Consider the following 16,308-nt stretch of genomic DNA (forward strand, 5'->3'; position numbering starts at 1 on the left):
GCTTCTCCTGATATTTTTGCAGAACTCCTTTTGCAGTCTGCTTTGCTTTGATTGCCATCATTAATCATGAACTTAGTCGAGATCGTGGTCATTTTGTGTCATCTGTTCAGTAGCATGACAACATAGAGTATAGGCTTATGTCACATAGTATCATGTGGTATTGTATATTGGTATGAACGTGAGTAAATGATCACGGTATCAGACCAATACCTGATACCATGATTGATAGTTGTAATGAAACTCATGATTTTGTGCTTTGGAACATGGAAAAGTGAACACACAACATGTTCATTGTTCAAGAGGTTATAGCCATGAGAACGGTGTTGCTAAGAAGTTGGGAAATATGGACAGCAAGCATAAAGTAGCTAATGGCTGTCATTAATGATTTAGCTGTTATGTCTTACCTGGCATTGTAAAGGCACAGTAGAAATGAGAGCGAACCATAGGGAATATGAACATTTTCCTCAGATGTCTTGGTAATTTACTAAGAAAAGTATATAATTACCATACCATAAGAAAACCCGATGATGCTCCAGGCTAAGCCTGATGCTCCGCATTCTTGGTGTGGGCTTTCCATATTGTCCCCACTGAGTTGAATTGAATTCACAGCATCCACAAAGATTTTGGTGAAAATTTTGGGACACTGTGCATCATTTGGATGTAAACCTCTATGAGACGTCAAAGCAAGAGAACAACAAAAAAAAGATTTTCCACAGGAGAACGCTTGAAGAGTATGTATGATTTGATTTTATGACAGATTTTATGCAGGAGTTAAAGCAGACTGTTGAATGAGTTTACTCTTTACTACTATTTAATACTGTTGAATACTGTTTAGCTTCTCTTTAACCTTCAACCTCAGTTAATATTTTTAATATTTTTTTAAACAGAAGGCTTTACAAGGTTTGTTAAGATTAGCTTTTCTAGTTTTAGTTTGTTCTACCAGACTTTTGCCAAAATCTAACACAAAAATAGGTTTTTTGACATATATAAACATCTTTGTGCTCACTTTGTTTCTTGCTCTCCACACTGCCTCACTTTCTCTGTTCTTCCTCTAAATCTTTCTTCAGTCCTCAGGTGAAAGGATGGGTTCCTTTACACTTTTTTGTGCTTTTTGAACTGATGGGTGGAGTACAGATGATCTGCACAACTCTGACATCAACTCTGGACGAGTCGATGGATTTGAGCGTGAGCTCCTGCTGGAGGTTTTGATTGATGGATGGGTTGGATGCATGTGAGCTTTAGAAGAATCCATGGGAGATCCACTGTTCCAGAAGCTGATGAAAATGGTGGGCAAAGTTTTAGTGTGGACCGACTTAATCACTGTGATACACTGAGAGCTGGAAAAAAATTCACACACACAAACACAAAGAAGAAACAATGGCAATTAAAAAAAAAAATGTGAAGTAGACTTTGGTTCACTTTAATCATACACTCCATATTCAGTAATGATCTGTGTGTGTGTGTGTTTGTGTGTGCGTTGTCTCAAAAATAATCCAGGTCCACCTTTTCACACTCCATTTATAGAGAACATGTGATGCAAAAGCCAGAAGCAGGTGATATTGTTTTAAGGCAACGCGCAAAGTCATTTTGATGGATTGGTGGAGGAGCGTTGCTTCTCTCAGGAGTTTCCAGGGAAAATGCTTCATAAAATATAGATATAAATCATGAAGAAACAGAAGGTGATTCACAGAGACAGACAGACAGAAGACAGAGATAGAAAGAGAGAGAACAAGAGAGAAGCATCTGCTAAGCATTTGAATGGAGCTCAGGAGCTTTGGGCTTGATTGCTTAAGAATTCATATGAAGCTACATCCACCCAGACTGTGTGCATGCCTGTTTACACGCAACACCAGCTGCCCGCTCCAGTGTGTGTATGTGTGTGTGTGTGTGTGTGTGTGTGTGTGTGTGTGTGTGTGTGTGATGTGTATGTGTGTGCATGTATTTAGCCCTTTGTGAGGCTCGAAATGAATTAACTGTCTTCATAATGATAGGTTGGTGATAAATGTCCTCATAATCACTACGTCCCCACAAAGTACATATTATTATTATTATTATTATTATTATTATTATTATTATTATTATTTGTTTATTTATTTATTCATTTAATTATTTTACAAAAAAGGCAGTTTTTATTTAAAAAGAAAACTAAAAGTGCCAAAATGTTTCCTTTTAGTTACTGGAGCTAAGATTATGGTTAGATTTATGTGTAGCATAGCATTAATTAGCTGCATTAATAATTATTTCAATGGACCGTCCTCACAAGGATAGCAATATCTGACAGTAGGAACAAAGTCTGACTGTGGGGACATTTGGCTTGTCCCCATGAGGAAAACTGCTTTTTTTCTTTTAACAGAAACTGTAGCTTTTATTTAAGAAAAAACAAGAAAAAAAAAAAAAAAAAAAAAACCTAAAAGAGTTACAGAGGTTAAGGTCAGGTTTGTTTTTACATATGCTTTTTCACACAATTCATTCATTTTCACATTTAAATTTTTCATATTTAGGACATGTGGTTTTATTTCATCAGGTGAATTTTTATAAGTTTCATTTATTTTCATATTTTAATTGTTCCTCATGTAGGGAACTTAGTTTTTCACATGTGATTTCTCACATGATTCAATATTTCCACATGTTAATGTACATGTAGTTTTATTTTTCAGATGTGATTTTCTCACATGAATATTTTATTCAAGTTATCAAGTGTTTACTTGAGTTCACATATGCAAGACACTTTGGCCGTAACATGGTGAAATGTATCTTTGCATGTTTTTTCATGTGATCACATATTAGTTAAATAATAAAGTGGGAAAAACTTATGATCGCATGTGAAAAGTATGAGTTTTCAGTAATGGGTATTAATAAGCTACAGCAATAATTATGTCAATGGAAGGGCCTCACAAGAATAGTGTGCGTGTGTGTGTGTGTGTGTGTGTGTGTGTGTGTGTGGTGTTTAACGCTTTGTGAGGACCAAAATGAACTAAACGTCCTCATAATAACATGTAGAATAATGTCAAAAGCCCACACTATCACCTGGTCATCACGAAAAAAATAACGAAAAAGAAAAAATGCAGGTTTTATTTAAAAACTAAAAGAATATTTTGTTTGGTTACTGAGGTTAAGGTTATGTTCAGGTATAAGCATTAATTAGATACACTAATAATTATGTCAGTGGAAGGTCCTCACATGGATAGCAAAACTACAGTGTGTGTGTGTGTGTGTTTGTGTGTGTTTGTGTATGTGTGTGTGTGTGTGTGTGTAAGTAAGTACGCTTCCTTTTTTCTTCCTGAAATGCATCCAGCTCTTGGATTACACACACACACACACACACACACACACACACACACACACAAGAGGATGGTTAAGACAATGATACTGAATGTGCCAAATGAGTCTGATTAATACTAGAGAATGCCACTGTTGGCAGCCGTATCTCTCTTTCTTTAGTCTATAGATGCTCTCTTTCTCTCTCTCTCTCTCTCTCTCTCTAGTGGCATTCAGCTTTACGGCTCGTGGGTGGTAATGAAGGGATGGTATGCAGGACCATAAACTGAGAGGCGTGATGTCAGTGTGCATAAAGGATGAGACTGGAGAATGGCGGAGGGGTCACGCAGTCAGCAGAGAGCGAGAGAAAGCGAGAGCGAGCGGATCTTCACGGACGTGACTGTTTCCGTGGATGCTGGCTGCCTCTTCTTCTCCACTAGCCCTGTGTTATTACAGGAAAGAAGTGTGTGAAGCGCCCCCTACAGACACAACACGGTCACGACCGAAGAGCCTTCTGAGACAACACATTAGTGAGATCATTAATTACAGTCGTGAGGGAGCTAACAGCCAGACACACACACACACACACACACACAACAAAGGAATGCAGCAGCATTATGATGATGTAAGGCCCTTGCACTAAAGTATCTATTTCTATACTGTAATCAAACATAGAGGATTTAGTCAGAGGTGTGTGTATGTGTGTGAATGGAGGTGTGTGTGTGTCTGGGTGTGTGTATGTGTATATGTGGCTAACATTCCTTTCTCTCACTCGGCCCCTCCCTTAAGCAGCGGCCATGCTTGATGTGATTACCTGTCATGTTTCACGGTTGCTAACGTTGCTAGCTCTGTTGTGGGTGTGATAGACTTTTCCCCAGTCCGGAGGCAGTGTGTGCATGCACAGGAGGTGTGTGTGTCTGTGTGTTTTGTCAGAATGTCAATATGTACAGCAAGAGTGTGAGGGGATTACTCACGATTCAGTCTCGTGTATGGGGAAGCGTAGCACCAACATGGGTTTCTAATGGGATTTTGCAATCCTTTTCCTTGCTGGTTTGCTCTGACACACACATGAACATGCACACAGGTGAACTTTTTTTTAAATTTAGACTCTATCCAAAAGGCAAGCTGTGGAAGTGAGCATGGTGATACGACATGAAACCTGACAATCTTTTTTCTAAAAAAGCAGCCCAGCCCTCACCCACTTTAAAAATAGTGACATGTGCAGTCTCTATCCGAGCAGCTAACGTGAAGAAGTGTGAATCACTGCACTATACTACGTCTCGAAACTCGAGTTTTCCGTGACCGCGAAACTGAAAATAGCTCCAAACCACATCCTTCTTCACATCACCCAAAATACATAAATAAAAAAAACAATATAAACAAACAGCAAAGCAAAGCAAAGTCTATTCAACTCTTGCCATTTCCTGAAACCAGCGAACTCATGCTAGGCATCTTTGGCTCGGGTTCACTCTGTGTTCTAGCATTTGGAAGCAGAGTGACAGAGGTGTCACGAAATCCTTGACTTATGACAGCAAACAACAGCAAGCGGATCCTTTCTCCAGAGCTGTAATGCACTGGATTGACAGTGAGATAAGATGTGTGTGTGTGAAGGGTGTCTACAGACTGACATGGACCTCTCTGTTGCCCTTGAACTTTTCGACACTGTGGATGTGTTTGGATGCAGTCCCTTGGGATACAACTCTCATGAAATTTATTTCAGCTAGTCTGGAGTAAAAGTAATAACACTGCTTAAATGATGGACATGTGCTTTCTGAGTACGCATGAGTCATAGAACGTTCTCAACAGGATGCAGCAGATTTATCCTCATTATACACTATAAAATATAACAAAATTTATATATTATTTTGGCTATACAATATACTGTATTGAGAAGGATAACATTAAACGAAATGATGGTCCATTTTCACTTTGGTTAACTGTTTCCTACGTTACCCAGAATGCCTCTTGATAGTGGCGCCACTGGGAATTAGCCTTTGCTTCATACCTACATAACAAGACTGATGCAGTGCTTGTTCATTATTGTCCTTTATTCTATCCATCTCTCTCATCTCCTCATCTGTACACACTGCTCAAACGGATAAAGTTTCAACTTTCATGCTAATCCCACCATCAACGTAATCAAGTTCGTCATCTCCAAGCTTGCTAACTAGCCAAGCCGAGTCTTTCTAATAACTCTGCGCAACTGCGTCCCATAGTTGCACTGCATTCTGGAACTTTAAGTCCAACGTTTGTTGTCTCCACTGTTTCTCTGTTAGATTTCTCATTAATAAGACACTGAGCATTGCTGGAAAATGCTGAGTGGTTAAAGAAATTGTTGCTGTTTTGTTTTTAGTAGCTAGTTTTTTTTTCTCCTATTAAACTCCATTGTGACTGTGCTAGCTACGTCCCCTTGTGACAGCAGAGAACTGCTCACTTCTCACGGGAATAGTGAAAATACAGCACCAACAAACAAATTAGCACCAGAATCACTAAATACACACAGATATTTCAATATAAACATATAGAGGTTTCTTTTGACTGCAAACACTAAAGTCAGGAGGTTCATTAGGTTCAGTAGACTTGACAGTGTGATAGTCAGAAACATTGTGATAGTCAGAGATTATAACATATAGGTTAGATGAATACTCCAGCATTTTTCAGCTTAATATCTTTCCACCACATATGTAGCAAATTGGGGATTAGCCTGGGCCAAAATTTCATCACATTGACCTGTACTATAAAAAAGAACAGAAAACCTCTTTACCCAAAACTCACTTATAAAGAAAGCCAAAGACAGTTGTTGAACTCTGGCGATAAACTTTTTAAATTAAGAGTCTATATGACACACATTCAACTACTGTTACATTGCAACAACATTCATTTTAGGATGTATTGTTGCCATGAGCTGTTCTTATGTAGTATTACCCTGACATTTAATGAATGTAATAAACTGTTCTTATATAGTATTACATTTACAATTAAATAATGTAATAAGCTGTTCTCATGATGTTCTTATGTAGTAATATATTTACATTTAATAAATGTAATAAGCTGTACTTATGCTTTTCTTATGTAGTAATGCATTTACATTTAATAAATGTAATAGGCTGTTCTTACACTTTTCTTATGTATTAATACATTTACATTTAATAAATGTAATAAGCTGTTCTTATGCTGTTCTTATGGAGTATTACTTTGATATTTACTAAATCTAATAAGCTGTTCTTATGCTGTTCTTATGGAGTATTACACTGACATTTAATGAATATAATAAACTGTTCTTACATAGTATTACATTTACATTTAAAGAATTTAATAAGCTGTTATCATGATGTTCTTATGTAGTAATATATTTACAGCTAATGAATGTAATAAGCTGCTCTTATGGTTTTCTTATGTAGTGATACATTTACATTTAAATGTAATCTGAGGCAATCCCATTTCAGTTGGGGTATTCTGATATCCTGAAAATGTAGCTCCACCTCTGAAAGGAAGCATTATACTGTAGCAGGATACAAATGCACAAAGGATTTAATGAATGAACATAAAAAAATAACACAAACAAGGAAACACTTGGGAAATGCCTACAGCTGTGAGAACCAAGAGACGAGGACCATGAAACAAGACATGAGAAACCAGAACTTGCAAAGACTATGAACAGAAACGGGAAATACATACCCAGCATGATAAACTAGAAATGAGACACAGATGACATAGATAATGCATGAAACCAATCAACAAGAAAAGTCAAAACAATAAAAAGCACATGGATGAACACGCTGGGAACAACGACACATGCTGAGAGGGGTATTTTCATGACATATACAGATTTAAAGCTTCATTTAAAAAATATCTTTGAGGGCATGAAAGCATTCGTGTTCTGCCTCAACATACAGTATATTGATGGAATTCAACAACTGTCCTTGGACTTTCATTTTAAGTATGGTTTGTGTAAAGAGGGTTTCTGTTCTTTTGCCAAAATGCTTCTCACATATACCCTACAGATACAGTAGATATAGACTAGGTTTAAAAATGACAGAGATTTCCTTTAAAGTACAATACAGGTTATATTCACAGTGCATCTAAAGTGACAGGGTGATTCATGTGATTCATAGAATTGGATATAAAGTGCCAGTGCAGTTGTGTAACCGAATTTCAGCGCAGTAATGATAAGTCAGCAAGTCATGCTTCACTGCTCAGATCACTCGTACAAACCTCCAGACTACAGTACATTGATAGTGTGAGGTTTCCAAGCGGCTAATGTTCCCCCAAAGGCTAGATGTAGTTTACAGCAGAGGTTTTGCAAATCCTGATCCTGCTGTAGCAGGACGTTTTTGCCCTATCCTCACTGTATCATACCAGTTTAAGACCTTGTGAATTAGTGTTTGAGATGTTTGATATGTTTTGTGTCTAGTCAAGGGATACGGTTCATTGGATAAGCAGCAGTTACATCAATTAGTATGGTATGGAAGGAATAAAACACAGCAGGGTGTGCTGTTATAGGAAAATAATCATTGGCATGGTGGTGTGATAAATAACAGAACTCATACACCCTGGTAATTTTCCAATGTTAACCTTCTTTTAATTTATTAAAGATGTGGCACATTTAATTCTTTTATATATTATAATCAGATATAATCATGCACTAATACCTGAATTAATACTTACTTAAATATGAACTAACGATGAGTTAAGGCATGTACTAATCATGAAATAATGAAGAGCTAACCTTAACTATGATGTGAATTTTATGAATTCATGCATGAATAACGACCACCTTAAGTATATGTTTGTACATGTTTGTTAGTGTATTAATTAACACATAGGGGTTAACTAAATCAATCATGCTCTAAAAGAAAGAATATGAATTAAAAGTGCATAATTTTAATTGTTTAGATAATTTGCCCTATGAAGCTGCGTACACAGACATCATTGGATGGCACTGGATTACTTTCATAATTTACACTGATCCTCCTTAGCAAGCATAGAAAGACGCACTGATAATAAACACCAATAACTTCATCTCAACTCGTTTTGCGTCATTCTCCATCCATTTCTCTTCAAATCCCATCATAGTACTAGTACATGTCTGGGTGGCTAGGGCCCGGGGCACTGCTCCTTTGCCCACAAGGGTGAAATTAATACGGTAACATTTATTCATTTAGCAAACGCTGTTATCTATTAACATTTAATACCAGTGTTCTGTAAGATTATTTTCCGGTGTTGTGGTCTGAGAATGATGGAGAATGACGCAAAACAGGTTGAGATGAAATGATTGGTGTTTATTATTAGTGTGTCTTTCTACATTCCATAAGGAGGATCAATGTAAATTATGAAAGTAATCCAGCGCCATCCAATGATGTTTGTATATGCAGCTTCATATGGCAAATTATATAAACAATTTAAAATTATGCACATTTAATTCATATTCTTTCTTATAGATCATGTTTGATTTAGTTAACCCCTACATGTAAATTAACACATTAACTAACAAACATGTACTTACAGGTACTTAAGGTGGTTGTTATTCATGCAAGAATTCTTAAGACTCACGTCGTAGTTAAGGTTAGCTCTTCATTAGTTCATGATTAGTGCATGCCTTAACTCATCATTAGTTAATATTTAAGTAAGTATTAATTCAGGTATTAGCGCATGATTATTCATGTCCTATTATTGTAAAGTGTCACCGTTACATTTCATTCTGTGGAACGTCTGCAAAACAAGTTAGTTCCTGTTATCACTTATGTTATAACAGCCATAAACAGTCATTCCCTCATCAGACTTTCTTTTTTCTGTCTCTGCAGATTGTCATGTTACTGAGAAATGGAAAAGCTCTTCTTCTTGAAGACTTTCTCATGGTGGAAAACTTAAAGTTAAAGATTTACTTGTGACTTGTACAAAGCTCTAACACTGGTGACTCCTTCCAAAAATACTAAATAAATCTCCTCACAAAAAAAAAAAAAATAAATAAAAAATAAAAAAAATTCACAATATAGAAAACAATAGCATATTAAAACAATCAAATTACTACAAAACTATGATTTTCCTTGCAGGCAGAACTATTGTCAGAGCTGCTGTTACACAAAATGAATTAACACTTTCTGACCAATCAGTTTTGAGCATTCAACAACACTGTGGTATAAAATTTTATATTTGGCCACCAATAGATTCTGATTATCCGTAGCTCTGATCAACATACTTTAATATATATCTGAACAGCTGTGATGGTTTCCAGACACACTCTAGTCTTCCTAATGAGTATAGTGTTCTTTAAGAAACAGTGGTTTGGCAAACTCAAGTCATGTTCAGTGGTGGCAGAAGGTGAGAAATTACTGTACACAGGAAAAAATGCAAAAAAAAATAAACACCCAAACCCAGGATTTACGGTCTCCTTCTCTCCTCTACTTTCCTTCTCTACTTTCTGCTCTCCCTCCTTGATAAATCCATAACTCCAGCTATGGGAATGTTTTTCCTTCATTTAAAAAAAAAAAGCAATGAAAAGCAAGCAAGGAAAGTCTCCGTGCCCAGCAGCTTGGAGGACAACTGTCCCCCTGTCCTTAAGTCTGACGCCAGCCAAATAAAACAGCAGCATTCCACGAAGGAAATGGCTAGCCAAACAGAGGAGGCCATGAATCCGAGCGCCATGAATGTAAGGGTTTCTCCATGCGTTCCCTGAAGGCTCAGATGATTATAGAGGCCTTTTGTAGTTAAGGACATTTCCCAAATGGTTTTAGCAGTGCTTGGAATCAAATATTTAGTCAGAAGCTGAGAAGCCAAGAGCAGCCATGCGTACCTGCGATATGTGCTATGAGCAATTTTTACGTGAACATCTGACAATATTCATGTGGTGTGTAATCAGTATAGTATCATACAGTAAATAATGTGACCCAAATCAAAGTCACTTCCTGATTTATAACACAGTCATCCCTATCGAATTCATTTGACAATCCGATCATCATTAAAATTCAATAAGCAGGTTTCAGGTTTTGACTTTACAGATGCCTCAGTTAAATAATAAAAAAACTAAATTCATATGGAGCTTGGAAGCTGATAAAAAATATCTGAATATTAATTTCGTATATTTGGATTATATTCCCAGGGAAAAGTCGACACTTTCAGAGGTCAAACTCAGCATTTAGCCAATCACAGATATCGGCCACACACATGTCCATAAACTAAAGAGAAGTGGAATTAATTGGAGTCAAAACGGAAAATACAATTTTTGTTCTACTAAATAGCTGAATTCCTGTTAAGCAGCTACCTTTTAGTGTTAGCTGCTAATATTAGCATAGCCTAAATAGCTAGAACATATACTAGCTAGGGCGTATATTAAACATCTCTGTAGAAAACTAGGTGTTTGAGTAGAACAAAAAAACTGTTTCATTTGTTTGACCACTTTGAAAACATCTACTTTTCCCTGGTGATTCAGCTTTTACTTAATTTACTTAAAATCTATATTTTTGAGATTTGTCTTTAGGGTTCTGAATTTAAAACCTCAACCCATAATTTTCTTAAGGCCAATATTTTTTAAGGCAAATTTTACCCCAGCATGTTCAACATAAAAGAAAAAAACTTTGGCAAAAATATACATTTATTGAATACACCACAGAAATAAAAATAAATAAATAAAAATAATTTTTTTGACATGTATGTAACTCAAATATACAAAATTCATATTCAAATACTTTTGTCAGCTTTCAAACTCCATATATTCAGGGATGTAGTGGTTATAATACATTATAGCAAACTCTAACGCATGACTGGGCAAAAATGGACACCTACATACTATACATAATCCAAAGCAAATCTTCTTGTCTTTTTAATCAGAATTGCAGTGTTATTATTTAAAATGAGACACACTACACTTTTGTTTTCTGTGCTGCTTTTGCTTGTACTGCACTAATATGGGGTATTCATGAGATGACACCAAAGATTTTGAAACACAGCAATACAACAAAGTGGCTTCAAGTTATTCCTTTTTACCGCAAATGAATGAAGAAGTGAGTGTTTCTGCCTCACAGCTCCAGCCTCCTTGGTTCAGTCCTGAGCTTGGGTCTCTGTCTGTGCAGACTTTCACATGTTCTCCCTGTGTTTGCATGAGTGTCCTCCAGTTTCCTCCTACCTCCAGAAAACGTGCAGGTAGGCAGATTAGCTATGCTAAATTGCCTTTAGGTGTGAATGTGTGTGTGTGTATGGTGTCCTATGATGGACCTGCATCACATGAATGCATCCAGCCTGGTGTTCTCAGGATAGTCTTTGGAACCACTGCAACCCTGAATGAATGAAGTGGGTATGACCAGGAGAAGTGGTAACATTTCATCCCATGAATAAGTTATTCATTCATTCATCTTCAGTAATCACTTTATCCCAGTCAGGGCCACAGAGCCTATCCAAGGAACACTGGGCATGGAGCGAATAGATTACTGGGAATGCACTCTGAATGGGATGCCAACAATGGGGGCAACAATTAGAACATAGAAAACTCCACGCACAGACAGTAAACCAAGCTCAGGATTCAGCCTGGGGCCCTGGAGCTGTGATATGGCAACACTACCCCTTACATCATGAATAATTGCTAATTCATATTTTCAGGTTTATAAATGATAAATATACTCCTGGGCAAAAAAGAAAAAAAATTAGCCAACCCCAAAATGGCAATATATTAAGCCTTTAATGGTCTTAACAACAAATCACTGGTCAGGAAATTAGCAGGAATTAAACAAATAGACAAAAGAACTTAGTATGGGATAGATTTTCCCTTTGAATTCTTTAAATGTTTAAGTCCTGTGGCCCTTGATGAGTTGCATCCAGTGTGGCAGATAACCAAATAATGACTAATCTTTTAAGAAAAAAAAAAAGATCCCAGAAGATATTTCTGGATAATTTTGTACACTCAAACATGTGTTTCTTTGAATTTTACACTAACACTTTACCTTAGCGTACAAGAAGACTGTATAAGTGAATTTCCCTGTTTCTAGCTTTTTCCCAAACAGTTCAGTGAAGCAAATTAAACGAGCAAATGGTGGCACAGGAGGTGTCAGGAGTGCATTTGTTTAATTCTTTTTTCTGACCAATTTTCTGACAAATGATTTGTTGTTGAGACCATTAAAAGCTTAATATTTGCCATTTTGGGCTTGGCCCATGTCCCCCCCCCCCAGGAGTGTATGTGCACTTTTCCTCCACTATATCATTGGTTACATTTTGCATTAGCACAAAACTCACTCAGGAATCCCACAGCCAACCAATAAAGGCTTTACGAATTAATTAGCTAAGGAGTTAAATCAGGTGTGCACAATGAGGTAGGATGCTAAACTTTGTACTGCTGTGGCTCCCCAGGACTGGAGTCTGAGTTACAGCATTTATAGTTGCACACTAAATCAGAAGAGACACTTTTGGCTGTGTGTGTGTGTGTGTGTGTGTGTGTTTGCTGTGTGATACGAGGCCACAACAGGATCGGTGTGGAGTTTAGAACAGGGAGCGTCTGGCAGCATTAGTTAGCTGTATTATCAGGATAACTCCGGCAGAAAGGTACAAGCGTGCAGTGGTGGGATTAGATAATGCTATTATCAGCCTAATTGTAGCATTAGAAAGAAGCATTAACACGGATCATTCCCACTATTCAGTGCTAAGAATTGCCATAAAATTGCTGCATTAGGCACAGAGATGGGCGCTGGATATAAAGCAGGCGAAGGACCTGGTAATGTAAAGCTTTGAATTAGCAGTCATTTTGTTCTTTTGGGTGCCCACTGCTGATTCGACAGCTATCACGGCATTTTACACACAAATAACATCAATCGTGCGAACATTTACAGTTGTGTAGACATTATATAATTCATTTTTTTTCTTGCTGATGTTAGAGGTCAATGCTCGTAGTGGCCTACATATGTAATAGCATAGGTGGATAAGCAGAATCGGTGCCTAGCTGTAGCTGTAGAGAAAATTCTTCAGAGAACAGCAGGGACATATTGAGATCTTCAAGTTAACGCAGTAATGGGTTATTGAGTCCCAGATTTAGTCATTTCCGACTCAATCCAGGCAAGTAGCCTTAATGTTTTAAACTATTTCCAGCAGGTCTATTCAGTAAACAGCCCTCAGGCTTTATATGTGCCCACCAAACTGCTGCCAATTGATATAAATAATAATAATCATCATCATTTTTAATAATAATATGAAATTCATGCAGCACGGATAATTGAGTTATAATTGGAAGAAATTGTAGTTCTACTATCTTTACCAACCTTTACACTCTCATATTACAGTTAACATTTTGCTATTTAGCTCTGTATGTACCGTAAGCTAGCTAAATTGTCCCTGATCCTGTATTATTATATTTTAAATAGATTTGTTTATATTGTTTTTGCATTGAAACACTGCACTGACTACTCTGTTTTTCAAGGCTACAGTTTATAGCTTGAGTAGGGTTATTTTTTACTAGATTATTATAAAAAACAGGAGACACATATCTTAATTTAGCCTTTTTAAAGCTATTTCAGTGTAGATACATGAATGTGTATGACATTAAGTGGAGGGATAGACTGTCTGACCCACCTACCCCATGTGCTTTTAATGTGACCCATCTGCTAGCAAAGTCGAATAGGTCTGCTCGTACTGGTGTGTATTCCTCCCGAAGTCTACTGAACTCTTGTCACTAGGAATTAGTGTTAGGAATTAATTGTAATCAATTGTGGTTAGGAATGAATTGCACAGCTTAACTCCCATCTGCCATAGCTTTCAAGATAGGCCTAAAGACTGAACTCTTCAGTAAGCAGTTTAATATTGATGCAGAATTACTCAGAATTCACACTGGACACATTTTTACTGAAGCATTTTTTTTGACAAATGTGAGACACGTCACATACAAGGCAGTCATGCTTCCATTTTAGCAAGTGTTTCAAACCACACCAGCTGAGTCAGAGTTGCGTAAAACAGTGCATTGAGACGCTTTTAATATAATTTCCACATGTAAGTGACGCACAAACGTCATATAAATTCACTGAAATCACATGATCACACTTTCTATATGTTGTGAATTATTTGAAATTGTAATCTATAAACATGTCTATAAAATCTATAAAAACTGTTTGTATGGTACTGATTCTCATTGATAAAAAATATATAAATTATTTATTTATGCTTGTAATATCTCATATCATGTTTTTTTTTTTTAGCTGTCATCATCTCCTATGATTCATTTGCACTGCTGTACATTGAGTGTTCTTGATTAAAACGATGAAGCACCCTGTCATGTGTTCTGAGAGGATTGAATGGACAGTAACTACACGCCATGCATCTGGTCTGAATTCAGGGTCACTCTCAGCTATCTCCTTCACAGTGCATATGTCTGTCTACTACCACTTTTCTATCATAGCAACAAACAATTATCAATTTTTTTTGTACTTACTGATAACTAGATAATGACTAGGTACTTGTAATGAATTTGGTTACTTTTTTTACCCAGGTACCATGTATGCAGAGCCGGTACATGCAGGTCCAGGACATACAAGTCCATTTATTTTGTTAAAAATGCATTTATTACAGAATCATCATGAATTGTAATTCACAAATCATATAAACGACAATGCGTACCAATGTAATACTTTTTGATTTTATTGTTTTGAGACAATTTTTGATAAGTAGCAGCAGAGTTTAAATATAATCCACACTTATTCATTCATACATCTTCTGTAACTGCTTTATCTTTGTCAGGGTGGTGGTGGATCCAGAGCCTATCCCAGGGACACGAGGAAGGAATACACTCTGCACACTTTTCCATTACATTTTTGTAGCAACTGTTAACTAGGAAACAACGAGATACTTTTAATGAATTTAGTTACCCTGCTTTTCTGGGTAGCGTGCCTGCTGAGCCAGGACATACAGTTCCAGGACATACAAATCCAGAAAAATGGAAACTCTAGCTAGCTAAAAAAATCACTTTTCTCCCAAACAGTACAGCACAGCAGTTCTCAGTAGTACTGTAGCTACTGTTACAGTTTGAAATTTCTTTCCATTTTCAAATGTCATTTTCTTGGTAGCTTTATGGCACAGTCTAACAAAATTATCATACAATTTAATGTTTCAAATGGATTTTTATTTCTTCTTGCCACTAATAATTATCTTATTGTGTATTTCTAATCCATTATTTATTATTATTTTACATTATTAACCATGCAATTTTCAACATGCGAATATCAAATGGCTTCCTATTTACTATATATGCTCATTACAAATGATATCATGATCACAATATACCTAATAAAGCCATTTATTGAGGCACAGAAATTGTGCAGCTACTTGTAGTTTATCATCTGACAAAGTTCCCAGTTAAACTGTGCTTTTTTTTTACTATTAGTAAAGCATTGGCACACATTTATTTGGTCCCCCGTTTGTTTCCAGTTGTCTGGTGGGAAGGTGCTATTTGTGGGTTCTCCTTGGCTGTGCTATTATTTATTGAGGTAACGTGTTATTCAGTGTTTTTTTGTAGTATTTGGTATTCTACATTTGACAAGTTAGTCTTATTCAGCATTTATCATTCATAGTGACTGACTGCTTTTTGGCAAGTAATTGTAACACCTCTGCATAATAGCATGTATTAAATTTCAGATCACTTTGTTTCTCATACTATCAGCTTGAATTCAATTGAATTCTGTCCCACTTGACTGAAGTGACTTCATATGCCCAGTGAATACATGTAGTTGTAAGTATAATTCTGACCCTTAGAGGCTTGATCACAGATAGTACAATTGAGGGAAATATTTTATTGAAAAAACAAGGAACCAGTTTTCTTTGCTTTTGTTGGACAATCCCTCATTACCATCTTAAACAAACATTACTATGCAATGTACTTTGTGTGAATCCACATGAATACATAATTAATGATCATAATTATGAAATTTGTATGCCAAAGTAAGTTCTTATTGTCTAGACATAACGGCATAAACAAAAACACAAGAGCAAATTCAAAAACACATCAACATTAACTCAGAACAGAAGGGGTAGGTCCTTATTGATCATCACAAGCTCGTTGCTGATTGGACACAATGTATGATATGA

The sequence above is a fragment of the Pangasianodon hypophthalmus genome, chromosome 2 (genome assembly GCF_027358585.1).
Source record: "Pangasianodon hypophthalmus isolate fPanHyp1 chromosome 2, fPanHyp1.pri, whole genome shotgun sequence".
NCBI classification, from domain to species: Eukaryota; Metazoa; Chordata; class Actinopteri; order Siluriformes; family Pangasiidae; genus Pangasianodon; species Pangasianodon hypophthalmus.